This window comes from Camelus dromedarius, chromosome 22 (assembly GCF_036321535.1).
Source record: "Camelus dromedarius isolate mCamDro1 chromosome 22, mCamDro1.pat, whole genome shotgun sequence".
Lineage (NCBI taxonomy): Eukaryota > Metazoa > Chordata > Mammalia > Artiodactyla > Camelidae > Camelus > Camelus dromedarius.
Genome location: NC_087457.1, coordinates 21945987 through 21958243, shown reverse-complemented (window position 1 = coordinate 21958243; position 12257 = coordinate 21945987). Strand labels below are relative to the sequence as shown.

Sequence of the window (12257 nt, the reverse complement as noted above, 5' to 3'; positions counted from 1 at the left end):
AGCAGCAGACCTACACTCCTCAAGTATTTCATGGCACCCACGTACAAGAGCCTTTAGAAGTTCCCACCTGGCCTCGCCCACTCCCATTCCCCCCAAGTCTTTCTGTTATTAACATGCTGGTACAGGTAGCAAACCTTTCATGAAAATCTGACCAGTTGTTATTTAAAGACATACTGTTGTTCTATTAGCACAAGTTAGGTGGTTAAGATGTCCATAAAAATTTTATTAGACATTTAAATGAGATGTGTGTAACTTAATATAAAATACAGTTTCATTACCTACAGAGTAGTTGAGGTCTCTAGTCACATGCAGGATATTTTTTAAGAAGTATTGTGTTCCCATTCTTCATTCTCTAAGTTGCAAATTGAAAAAAAAATAATTCTAATAAACCAAAAATTACCTGTAAAATTAAACAGACCTGAATTAAGCATATTATATTATTTTTTCTCTTGCATGATAATCAGATTTGGTTTTTGATTGGTGGGAAGAGTTCAAAACTGTTCTGCAGACTTTGCAACTCTAGAAAGGACAATTGCAGTAAAATTCTTCCAGTTAAATAGGATTCTTGGGAACACAAATTTGCTGAGTCAGAAGACTGCTTTTCTCAGCTTTCCTCATTTTTTAGAAATTACACATTTAAACCATAAAATAACAGCACTGTTTTACTGTGAAAGAAAAAAAATGACAAATATGTGACTACATATATCTCTCTCACAAGTTTTCAGTCAGTGCATGGTGATTCTCCAAAAGGACTGGGGTCAGGGCATGATAAATCCAAGTCCAAAGGCACTTCGGACTTTCAGCATCTGAAGACTGGGACTGGCACAGAAAAACTGAGAGAAAATTTCCAAGATGTGCTTGGCTTTCAACTCTGGAAAGCTAAAGGTGGGAAACCTGAGAGAAATTCCTCCTAATTCCGTCATTTCATAAAGTGTAAAGCATCTATACCCCAAAGATGAGGCAGGGCAGAAGGCTAGAATTAAAAGAAAGCCAAGAGCAGGACTCCAAAGAGCCGGCAGTGTGCTTATGAAGGGAAGTTACCTTCTGATTCCTAAAGGTGGGGCGTGGCTGTAAAGAGCTAATGGTTTATCAGAATAACACTAGTCCTCAGATACCAAACCCTACTGAAGGAAGATTTCTGATCTTGCATTCAAAGCCAATGAAAAATTGAAACAAGTAAAATTTATAACAAATTACTTTCACTATGGATCTTACTGATTTAGCTTATTGACTCCAGCAGCTTAGCACTATAAGAAGTATTTCTTGCAGGTTTTGTTTTTAACATAACAACATAACAGTTTCTGTCTTTATTTTATGCAAAATAACTAATAGCCCCCAAAGCACAATAAAAAGAACATTTAACCCCAAATCAAGAAAATAAAATAGTCAATATAGATAAATACAGAGATGACCACAAAATTAGAAATGTCAAAAAAGGTATTTAAAATAACTGTGATAAAATTTAAAATGTCAGAAAGTGTCTTTAAAATAAATATGATAAAAATGCTAAAATATCTAGTGGGAAAGGTGGCCAGCATCTGCTCAGCATGTGTGAACAGATGGAAAATTTCAAAAAAAGAAACACAAACTACAAAAAAGAGAAGCAAATGGAAATATTAGAAATAATATATAAGACAGAAAAAAGAATTCATTAGATGGACTTTACCACAGAATAGAGGCCACAAAGATAAAAGTCAGTGAACTTGAAAAAAGTTCAAGAGAAAGTATCCAAACTGAAGTTAAAACAGAAATAAGAGAGGGACAGGCAAACAAAAGAAAAACAGAGCAGCCAATGTATGGGGCAAAATATCAAATGGTATAACACACGGAACTGGGCACAAACAAGGAAAAGTGAAATGGGACAGGTGAAATATTTAAAAAGATAGTGTCTAAGAGCGCTCCAAAATTACTGAATACTATCAAATCACGCATCTAAAAAACTAAGCAAATTCTAAAGGAAGATGAATAAAAAGAAAACTCTAGAAAGACACATCACAGTCGAACTGTTGAAAAGCACAGCTGAGTAGTAAGTCTTTAAGCAGCCAGAGGGAAATCACATAACATACAGACGAAGAAAAAATTAGCAATGACTGGACTGCTCATTAGAAGCAGTTGAGGCCAGAAAAAAATAAAATTTCATTTTCAAAGTGCTGAAAAGAATTACCTAGAATTCCAAAGCCAATGAAAATATTCAATACTAAAAGGAGATAGTGACAATTTCAAATGTACCAAAACTGAAATAATTTATCTGTAACTGAAATACATTGCAATAAAAACTAAAAGAAATATTTTAAGATGAAAGAGACAGAGCCTTAGATCTACTGAAAGGAGTTTCTTTTAGAATGTGTATGTGTGGACACATGCATGTGGATATACTGCATGTGCATCATATGTACACATGAATACGTTGCTTAGAACAGTAACAAACAATAACAGTGTATTTTGGGATTGGGGCACAAGTGGAGGTAAAATTATAATAGAAGAACACAAAACAGGAGAGAGGTATAAAAGAAATAAAAAGTTGTCCATTTCTTACATTATGAGATAGCAAAATATTATTTAAAGGTAAGCTATAATAAAATAAAATGGCTAGTATCTCCAGAATAATCTCTAAAAAATTAACACAAAGAGGTAGAGCTAAAAGGCAAAAGAAGAGAAAAAATGGAATTTCAAAAATATTCAATTCACTGAAAAGAACACAAAATAGGAACAGAGAAACAATGGTAAAGTAGGATAAGTATAAAATATAACATTAATTTCCTGGGAAGCTTGCTGCTGGCTATAGGTCAGAGTTCTGTTTTTATATATGGTCTGGCTATTGTCCATTTGTATATTTAGTCTCTCAGTCCTAAAAGAGTTCATGGTAAAACTTGAATACATTTAAAGGTTGGCATTTGAGTAAACATCTGTGGCCACTATGGTGGTGGAATGGATATGTAAATATAAATACACACACACACACTATATATATATATATGTATATATATGTATATCTCATAAAAATAAGTAGACAGGGATTTATGACTAGGGAGGAGATCTTGCAATGCTAATTTCCTTATCCTTCTTTGCAGGAATTTAATCAATATCCTATAAAACAGAAAACATTCAGTATAAAAATGTATTGATTTGCTCATCTTAATGCTTCTCTGTAATCTATTTTTACAACCTTAGAAAGATATATTATGGTAAAATATTGTTCAACTTGAATCCTAAAATTCCTTCACTTCAGTCCAGTTGCTTTTTCTTCTGTAAATCTCAAGTAAACACATATAGAGCTTTTATTAATCTCTCATAGGATGATGATTCCACTTAAAAAATCATTTCTATGTATCTGTCTAGCTAGCTGTCCTTTTTTTCTGTATATTTAGGGGCTTGAGAAATGTTTGAGTGCTGGAGCTTTATCTCCTGCTGTTCTTGAACCCCAACCACCCTAGGGGCTTGCCTAGACTGAGCTGCTAGAAGGATTCATGAGAAGCACGTAGAGAAGACTGGAGTTTTCCTATTTACCCCAGGTGACCTGGCTTGTGCAAGCTGAGATTTCCCTAGATTAGCGTGTTTGAGCCCCAGACATGGGTGGAAGCCCATCAGGGATCTGAAAAACTGCCCAGCCAAACTCAGGCTAAATCACCAACCACAGTGAGTTAAATAAAAGACTATTGAAACCATGAACTTACTGGGTGGTTTGTTACCCAATCCCAGAAACATGTACCACAAGGAGGAATTGCCATACCCATCACAACAAAGTCAGATAAAATTTGAATCTGTGACCATATGGCAGGAAGAATCTGGAATTAGGTAATGAAATTGTTATAAGAGATTGAAAATAATGATTCAGTGCAATGACGAAACAACTGGTAAAATTGTTGCCTGTGGTAGCATGTATGACAAAATATGTACAAAGCTACATCATCTAAAACAATAACCCCTAGCTACAAGTGGCTATTTAAATTTAAATTAGCTAAAATGTGTTGTTTATTCAGTCACATCCCCACTCCTCAGTTGCCTACTAGATACATGTAGAAAGTAGAAACCATTTTAGACAGCACAAATACAGAGCATTTCCATCATCTAGTTAATATTGTTGAAGAAACTTTTGGATTTGAGCAACGTGATTGCTGAAATTGGCAGACTTTCAGAAAGGCAGAATGCAAATAGGCAGAATGTTGAAAATGTCAGGAGGTTCGTACTGGTTACGTATAGTAAAGAACTGTAAGGGGAAAATGAGCTAAGGAAAGAACTAGCAAATTTACATGCAGAATCTTGAGAAAATATAGAGAGTCCATAATTAATTGGATTGGAAAATACAAATATGTCCTACCACCAATCTTTCTTGCTAAATCATGAAAACAGAATACAATCTGGAGGCAAAAATCAAACCAAGGTCTTATAACACCCTTTGCTAAGGGTTCTAACACATAAGGTGATGCCTGTTAGGCTCTTGGAATTATAAAGCAAACCTCTAGGAACCATAAATGCATTGTCATATAACAGCTAAAATCAGTTCTTAAGTCTAGAGAGATAAAGGAATGAATGTCTGAAAAAAAATGGGCCTTTGGTATATGGAATTTAAAATAACTGTATCATGGGAAATGCGCATAATTTGAAGGGGCTTATATTGGAAAATAGTATGATCTTAGTTTAAAATGATGTGATGTTACCCAAAATGAAAAAAGGTGTCTGAGGCTCCAACTTTCTACAAGAAGCAGTCTGAGAATGCTCCTCAAAGAATAAAATTTTTACTAAAGTCTCATAAGTGACAAAGGAAGTTGAAAAAGGAAGGATGTTCCAGAAGCTGGAGCCAAGAATCAAACAAAACGCCTTACTGGAGAGGCTTCTCTAAGGGACATTACAAAGCCTTGATCTGGGAACACTCCCTGTGCCCACCCACATCACAACACTTGCTCCTCAAGACTTCAGGCTTGTTGTGGACCAGTGACTATTACATTCCTCCCCTAGTCTCCTTTTTAAATAGTAGTGTTTACTGCAGTTTTCCTGTTCCTGTCTCATAGTTTAGTATATAGAAATTGGGTAAATTGTCTCTTTACTTAATTGGTCTCCAGATCAAGAGAGGCCACATCAGAAGAGCTGCATGCACCTGGATACAGGTGATGATATCCTGGGCTCCAAGCCTAATGCAAGACTGGATGAGGTTTTAGACATCCTGGATGAAGTGGAGCCTCCTTTACACATGACAGTGTGTGGCTAGAGAGTGGACTGTGACCGAGAAATTATATTGATGACCCAGTATTAATTCTTTCATTGTGAGTGGATAGTCTGAACCACTTTTTGATTGTGGGTTCAGTCATATGAATGGTTTGGCTTATTGAGGCCAGCAGATGGGATGCCCAGTGACTTACAAACTGCTGCTCTTGCACCAAGACTTTCACTCTAGGCACATCCCCAGTGTAGTCCGCTGAGGAATGTGAGAAACATGTTGAAGAGATGCAACATCCTCTTTATGTCCATTTATGCCAGTTGACCCACTTGTCCTGTTGATACCATCCTAGAACAGCTGGTGTCAAGTTGACTCTTGGACATGTAGGAGGGTTCAGGGGAGCCCAGATGAGCCATTAAAGCACGCTCAGCCTAAGTTATTGATCCAAAGGGAACTAAATATATGATTCTTTTTTAAAGCAATGATATATTTGATGGATTATTATGTAAAAATAGCTAATTAATTCAATAGTCTATAGTATTTATCTGATTTTCCAGTTGTGTTACATTCAAAAACAGAAAATAAGGAAATGCTGGCAGACTCCTAGTCTTCAATAGTTTCTCTTTCCAAGTATTCACTACCCATTCTTTTTTGGGTTTCTAGGCTCCAGTGTCTTGTATAAAATCCACTGTGTTCCCTCTCTGTGAGAACTGCACTTTTCAATTTTCAAGGATCACACTGACCTCTCCAACTGGAATTATTTTACAGTGATTTCAAAAATGAAAAATAAAGTCTCACAGTTTCTCTGAATTTTTACCTCCTCTTGTAGCTCCAACTTTATTAGAACGAATTCTTCATAGATTTCAAGAGTTTTTGTACTGAACTCTGTAGCTAGTGTGAAATACAAGTTATTAAAAAGTTTCAGTGTTTCTGAGGACTTTGAGTTGCTGTGCATTCTTTCCATTAGCAAAAAGGGAGATAAAATAGGTATTGTGTTTTGTCTGTTTCACTGGTTCATAATGACATTCTTCTTAGTGTTTTATAACAGCATCTTTTATAATAGTCTGAAACTTAATCTTAAAATCCTGATGGTTAAAAAATTATCAAATTTGGTTGATACTGTGACATATTTTCCTTAAAAGTTTTCTATAGCTATCCTTTTGTAGTGGTTCACTCTTTCATTAAAGGATGGTATTTCCTGTGTTCTCTCTTGGAGAGTCATGGAAATGTTATAGATGCATGTTGTCTTCAACAAATTGTTCCTTACATATAGGTCTTTCTGTGACCAAAAGAAGAGAAGATTAATATCTTCCTGCCTAAGAGTGTGAGGATAGATATTTGAATTTTCTGGAGAATAAGGTAAGGCAATCAAAGTAAGTCAGTCAAATAAGAATTGACAGAAGTCTCAGGATTTTTCAGGATCAGTTTCTCCTCTTAGCTTCCAATTTTTCCCATCATCATCTTGCCTTATTATTGACACCTTGACAATTTAAGAAACATGCTGTAAAATGTATCTTGATTATTTTGGTCAGATATTTTTCCTCCACCATTTTCTGGTGGCCTGCCTGGAAATACCTTCCTGCAAGAGGGCCTCCTAGACACCTGACAATTTTTCTCTACCCTCTTGTGAGAAGTAGGGCTATATCTTTGTCTTTGTTGTGTGTGACATGTATTCTCTTAAAGTAGGGCATTTTGGGGGACATATGAATACAAATATTAACTGTGAATTTTTATATTTGTTTTCCAGTTCCTAAAGCATTCAGGCATTCAATTTGAAGTCTGACACATTGTCGAAAAAGAAGTTTTTAAGACATCTCAATTTTCTCCAATCTGTTTATCACATCTCGTTTCTATCTTATGATGTTCACAATTTATTAAAAAGTAAATGTGTTCTTCAACATCTACCCAACTAACAATAGGTCCAACCATTGTCATAGAGACATTCAACAAAACCATTATCTACCAGTTTAATAATGGTTAACCTAATCTTACTTAGCTTTCTGAACTTCAGTTTCACTCCATATAGAATAGGAATAATTTAATCACTTTACATACATCATTTTAAAGATTAAATAAGATACAATATACATTTGTATCCCAAAGTAGGTAGGGAATGCATTTGATTTCTAGAAGGTCAAAATAGAGAAAAAGGAAAGATTTTCATGGTTATACAAATTTAACCATTAAATGATGGTGATTGAGCATATTAATTCCTTCAAATTTTATGACTAAGAGGAAATTTCAGTCTTTAGAATAGAGAACATATACTATAAATATTTAGAGTAAATATTACAAAACTATATATATTTTCAGAGAATATTTTTTGCGTGGAAATTATTTCTGTGTATCAGCAAGCAGTAGCCTGCATTTGTTACCTTTATATTCTCTTGTCCCACTCTCAAAGAAAATACACTTACTTAATTTAGTGATTATGGGTTCGTCACTAGTTGTGGGTTCTGGCCAGCAGAAGTCCCACTGAGATGGAATGAATTACTCGAGATTCTGTGGAAAAAGTCAAGAGAGCAAGAGGGAGTCGGGAGCCAACTCCACGAAACTCTCAAATGCCCCCACATTTACTGTGTACAGTCAAAGGAGAATCACTGACTGTACACAGTAAATGTTGTGTGATGGAATGCAGGAATTTAGGGAAAGACAAGGTGGGATCAAGATTGTAGAGTCTGGCTCAAGGTCAGAAGACCCTTTATGTTTTGGTAAATCATGTTCGTGCTGGCATCAGCGAGCCTTACAGCTTGTCAGGGCGGAACGTCTGAGAAGCAGCTGCTTAACAACATTTTTCTTGGACTCAGGCGGCTGTGCCTGTCCTAGGTTGCCCCGCTCTGGGGATCTTACCCGCCATTGGCTAACCAGCTTTCTCACCTCTGAGTCTGCAGCTTTTTATAACTTGTTTACCATTCCAGCCCAAGACTGGTTCCTTTGCGGGCCTACAGTTTATCTTTAGGGAAGTCATGGGAAGAGGGGAACAAGGTAAGTTCTTATAGATATGTTAAAGACTTGGGAATAGAAGACTATCTAACAGGCACGCCCAGTATTTATAGCCGAGGGCCTGGGTTGTTGCTCTGCAAGGAGCACAGTGCTATCTAAAACCTCAACTATGCAAGCAAAGCAGTTACTAAGCACATTTGTTCTTCTTTAAGGAGACAAGTGGCTGGGATCTGTTACAATTTGTTAACCCAGTCATGGGCTCCCACAAGTGATACAGTGTTAAAGACTAAATAACCTTTTTTTGAAAGTTATATGATTAGTAGAAAACACTACTTATTAATTTAACAAAATAGCAGAGTTTTATGTTAAGATTTAGGATACTATCCTTAAAAAATCTAAAACAAAATTTTCAAGAAAATTTACAAGAGTCAATGCTTTATATTAGAAACAAACTCTCAAGTAATAAACTTGTGATTGAAATACAAAAAATAAAATGTTTATTACAAAAGGATAATTACAGAAAGCTTCTAAATAATTGGTAATTAATATTCCAACAGGATTTTTTGTTTTATTATTTAAAGTAATAGTAATAATAAAGGCAAAATTATATTCTTACATTTAAGGCAGCATAATTAAAATTTTTTTCCCTAAGATTCAATTTTTGGATCATGGTACACAGGTGATTTTTCTGGCACATTTACATGTTGGATGAAAGATGTTGCCAGAACATCTAATGTGAGCATCAAAACAGAGTGTTTTTTTTCCTTCCTGATTTATTCTGGATAATACTGGAATTGAAACAAAAGTAGGATTCAGATATACATATATATATATATGTAGTTATGTATCTTTTGAAATTTTAATGTAGTCATTTTGATGTTTAGGAAATATACTGATGATTAATTATTTAATTTCCAGTAGCAAGTATGAAATTCAATTTTAAAAGAAGTATTTTCCCCCTCAGAATGGATGATGACACACACAGTTTAGAAAATCACCCAAAATTACCCAAATAAAAGATTATCAATGAAATTTTGAAACAAGTTTATCTTCAACTCTCAATTGTTGGAAATTGGTTAAGAGTGTAAAATGTTCAGATAATTTCTAGGAGCAGAGTAATGGTGACTGCCTTGAGTTAGATGTGGATGACAATGAGTAAATGAAGATGAGCTATGAAACAGAATGAATTATTTAAGACCCAGATAAAATATAACCTCCCTTAGAGATTAATCAGTTTCTAAGCTTTGGGCAAGATAAAGTAACACAGAATAGCTGGAGCAAAACAGACCTTGACAGCCTTGGAGAGCATAAAAGAGAATAAGAAATGTTTTAGACTGAGGTAAGCTAATTGAGGAATGACAGCTGGGAACTTAATCAACTCTGTATTTAATTAATGTGACAAAATCCTTCACGAACTGTAAAATTGGTGTTTCCCTAAAATGACCCGTGTTCCACTGCACTGTAACGCGTTTGGTCCGTGGCCACGCATGTTCTCCCAGCCCTCCGTGGTCTCTGTGAGCTAAGACCCACAGATCTTTTGGTGAATGATCTCTTTCCTTCTACAGCCGAAGAAGCACTTCCCAGTCAGGCTGGGCCACGTCTTGATCTTACTCCTCCAATTAGAAGCCACGAGGGGAGATACGGCAGATCTGGAAGAAGACAAGCAACACGACCGTCTGCTGAAGGTGAGGCATTTTCATGGTCTCGAGAACGACCTCTCCTCTAGGAAGGGGGGTGGGGCCACTTCTGCTGGCCCAGAGGATGCAAGGCAATTTGGTACCCTGGCTCTATCACAGGAGTCAGATGATATGACCTTGTCAGACCTTCTAATTTGGCTTTCTTTTGAATTTTTTTAATCTCACAATTATTCCTGGACTCAATTTTCAGCATAGTCTGTTCCCTGCTGCTGGAAATGAAAGGCCAATCAGATACTGACATGAAGACCTTCTGGTTTCCACACCATGTCTTGAGTTAATAATTGACTACCATGGGCCTGTCATTTTCTTAAAGTTTCAATGGCAGTTAACAGCAGTGAGCTGGTTTCATGATTCTTGTATATTTACCAGTTTATCCATGTCTTTTCATGCTCAGTGTGATGCATAACTCAGTCCATCCTTTTTGCTCATCTCCATCCCAGTTCACTTTGGGTTATTGGGCCATCGGGCATCCCAGTCATTCTCAGTCACCCCAAGTCATAGGGTCCATCTTGTCATCTGTCATGTGAGTGAACTGATTCTAAGATTCTATCCTAAAGGGTCTGTTTCCTAGGACCACTTCTGGTAGCAGCTCTTCCCTTTGAGTTCCCCCGAAAGCAGTCTTGGACATGAATTTATGAGTACAGGTAGTTTGGAAGGTGAGGTTGGAAAACAATATCACAGGAAATGAGTGAGGGAAGACAAGAAAATGTCATAAAGTAAGTTATCACTGTGGGCAATGGCAGTTCAGATCTGTTGGGGAAATCTAGGAAGCAGCAAAATGTGCATCAGGATTTCAGAGAGGTGAGAGATCTAGGAAATTTTCCAGCTCCTATTAGTCCATGTTTGAAGGGTCCTCCTAGAATATATCAGCTCCTGAACACTTCTGGCCTGCCCTTCAATCATCAGGCAGAATGCGAGGGGCTGGTGATATGAGCAGAACAATGATGGCATGTGCTATAGTAAGAAAAAAAGAGTTAATTAAAATATTTAATAGTCCTTGTACTATCAAGAAGGATAAAGTTTTTGATTAGCATATGCCTTTGATAAGTATTCATGTTTTAATTTCTGGGATAACCTATTTAGAAAAAAACAACAGTTATTTGGAATAAATATCACACTATGCTGTTAATTTTCTTTTATCTCTAACAGTAAACAGCTCCTTGATAGGTCAGACTTATAACTTGGTCTCTTTTCCCTTGTAACAAATTTTCCAAATGCCATTAGACTCTAGAAGTTTTTGTATTTATTTTCCAGAAATGCTTAGAAATATCAAAATGTCCCTTAGAATGAATCTTAAACACTTGGCCATATCATGACACTAGAATACTTTTTTTCAGACACACAGAAATTCAAAAAACATTCAACTGAGCACATTTTTTGAAAAAATAATTAGAAAATTGGCTCCAGCTGCCTACATATTTTTATACCCAGGTTCATACCACATATAAACAAAATGAGATTCCCATCAGATTTTTGGAAACTAATATTCACCATTAATAAACATGGAACTGTACTTAATGATACTCAAGGAAAAAAGTTATGAGCCAAGGATTTTATAATTAGCTGCCTTTTCTTTTAAATCAAAAGCCTACAGAGAAACAATTTTGAACATACAATATCTCTGGAAATAATGGCTTCCTAATGATTCTACTACTGCAGGATGTGTTCCATTTAAACAAGAGATGACTGGGGAGACCATACCAGACAGAGATGACTGATGGTGAGTGCTGAATACTTTTGATTATAACATTGATACCAAATAAATCAAAGGCTTGTATATTACACTAAAATTATCATTCTAATCTGTGTTTGTATTGTTTTCAAAAAGCATGCACTCCTAACATGTCATGTTTAAACAGAGAATTTCAAGCACTACAGAGTTTTCACCATCTGCACTAGGACTTCCAGCAAAGCAAGGTGTTGTTTTTTATCCCTTGAGAACAATTCTCATCTAGTCATTTGCTTGGTTAATAGGGATACTTTCATTTCACTGTAGAAGAACAGATGCGTACCTTTCATCCTGTGTCGCTGTAGGAGAAGTAAGCTGAATAGTAGTTTGCCTGTGGAAAACATATCACTATATTAATGCTGGAGCTACATGGTTATTCCTGGACTCCAAGAGGAGAGGGGTTGAATTTTCATTGCTCCTTTTGGAGACCATTAAATCAAAAGTATTACATCTGAAGATATTTAGGAAGCACTTTAACTACTAAATAACTTTGGTTTCTTTATTTTTAAATATAGTTCTTAGAGCAGCACTAAGCCAATTAAAGACTCCCCCCAATTAATTCTCATATCACCCCTGTAAAGTAAACGCCAGTGGTGTAACAGAAGAACTCATTACACACATGAGCAAGTTGAGGCAGTGGGACGTTTGATGTTAATGCCAAACAGCATGTCATCAATGAGGCCAGGACCAGAAGCAAAGCTTTCTAATTCCCAGCAGTGCTCTTGCCACTAAA

General features: G+C 36.0%; 1 long non-coding RNA gene across 1 annotated transcript in view; it reads left to right on the top strand.

The window, feature by feature from the left end:
• Window positions 1-12257, top strand: part of LOC116149166 (uncharacterized) — an 81159-nt gene that overhangs the window by 57845 nt on the left and 11057 nt on the right. The window contains exons 3-4 of the long non-coding RNA XR_004132798.2: window positions 9664-9783; window positions 11455-11515. This is a non-coding gene — a long non-coding RNA (uncharacterized LOC116149166). The remainder of the gene's footprint in view (window positions 1-9663; window positions 9784-11454; window positions 11516-12257) is intronic.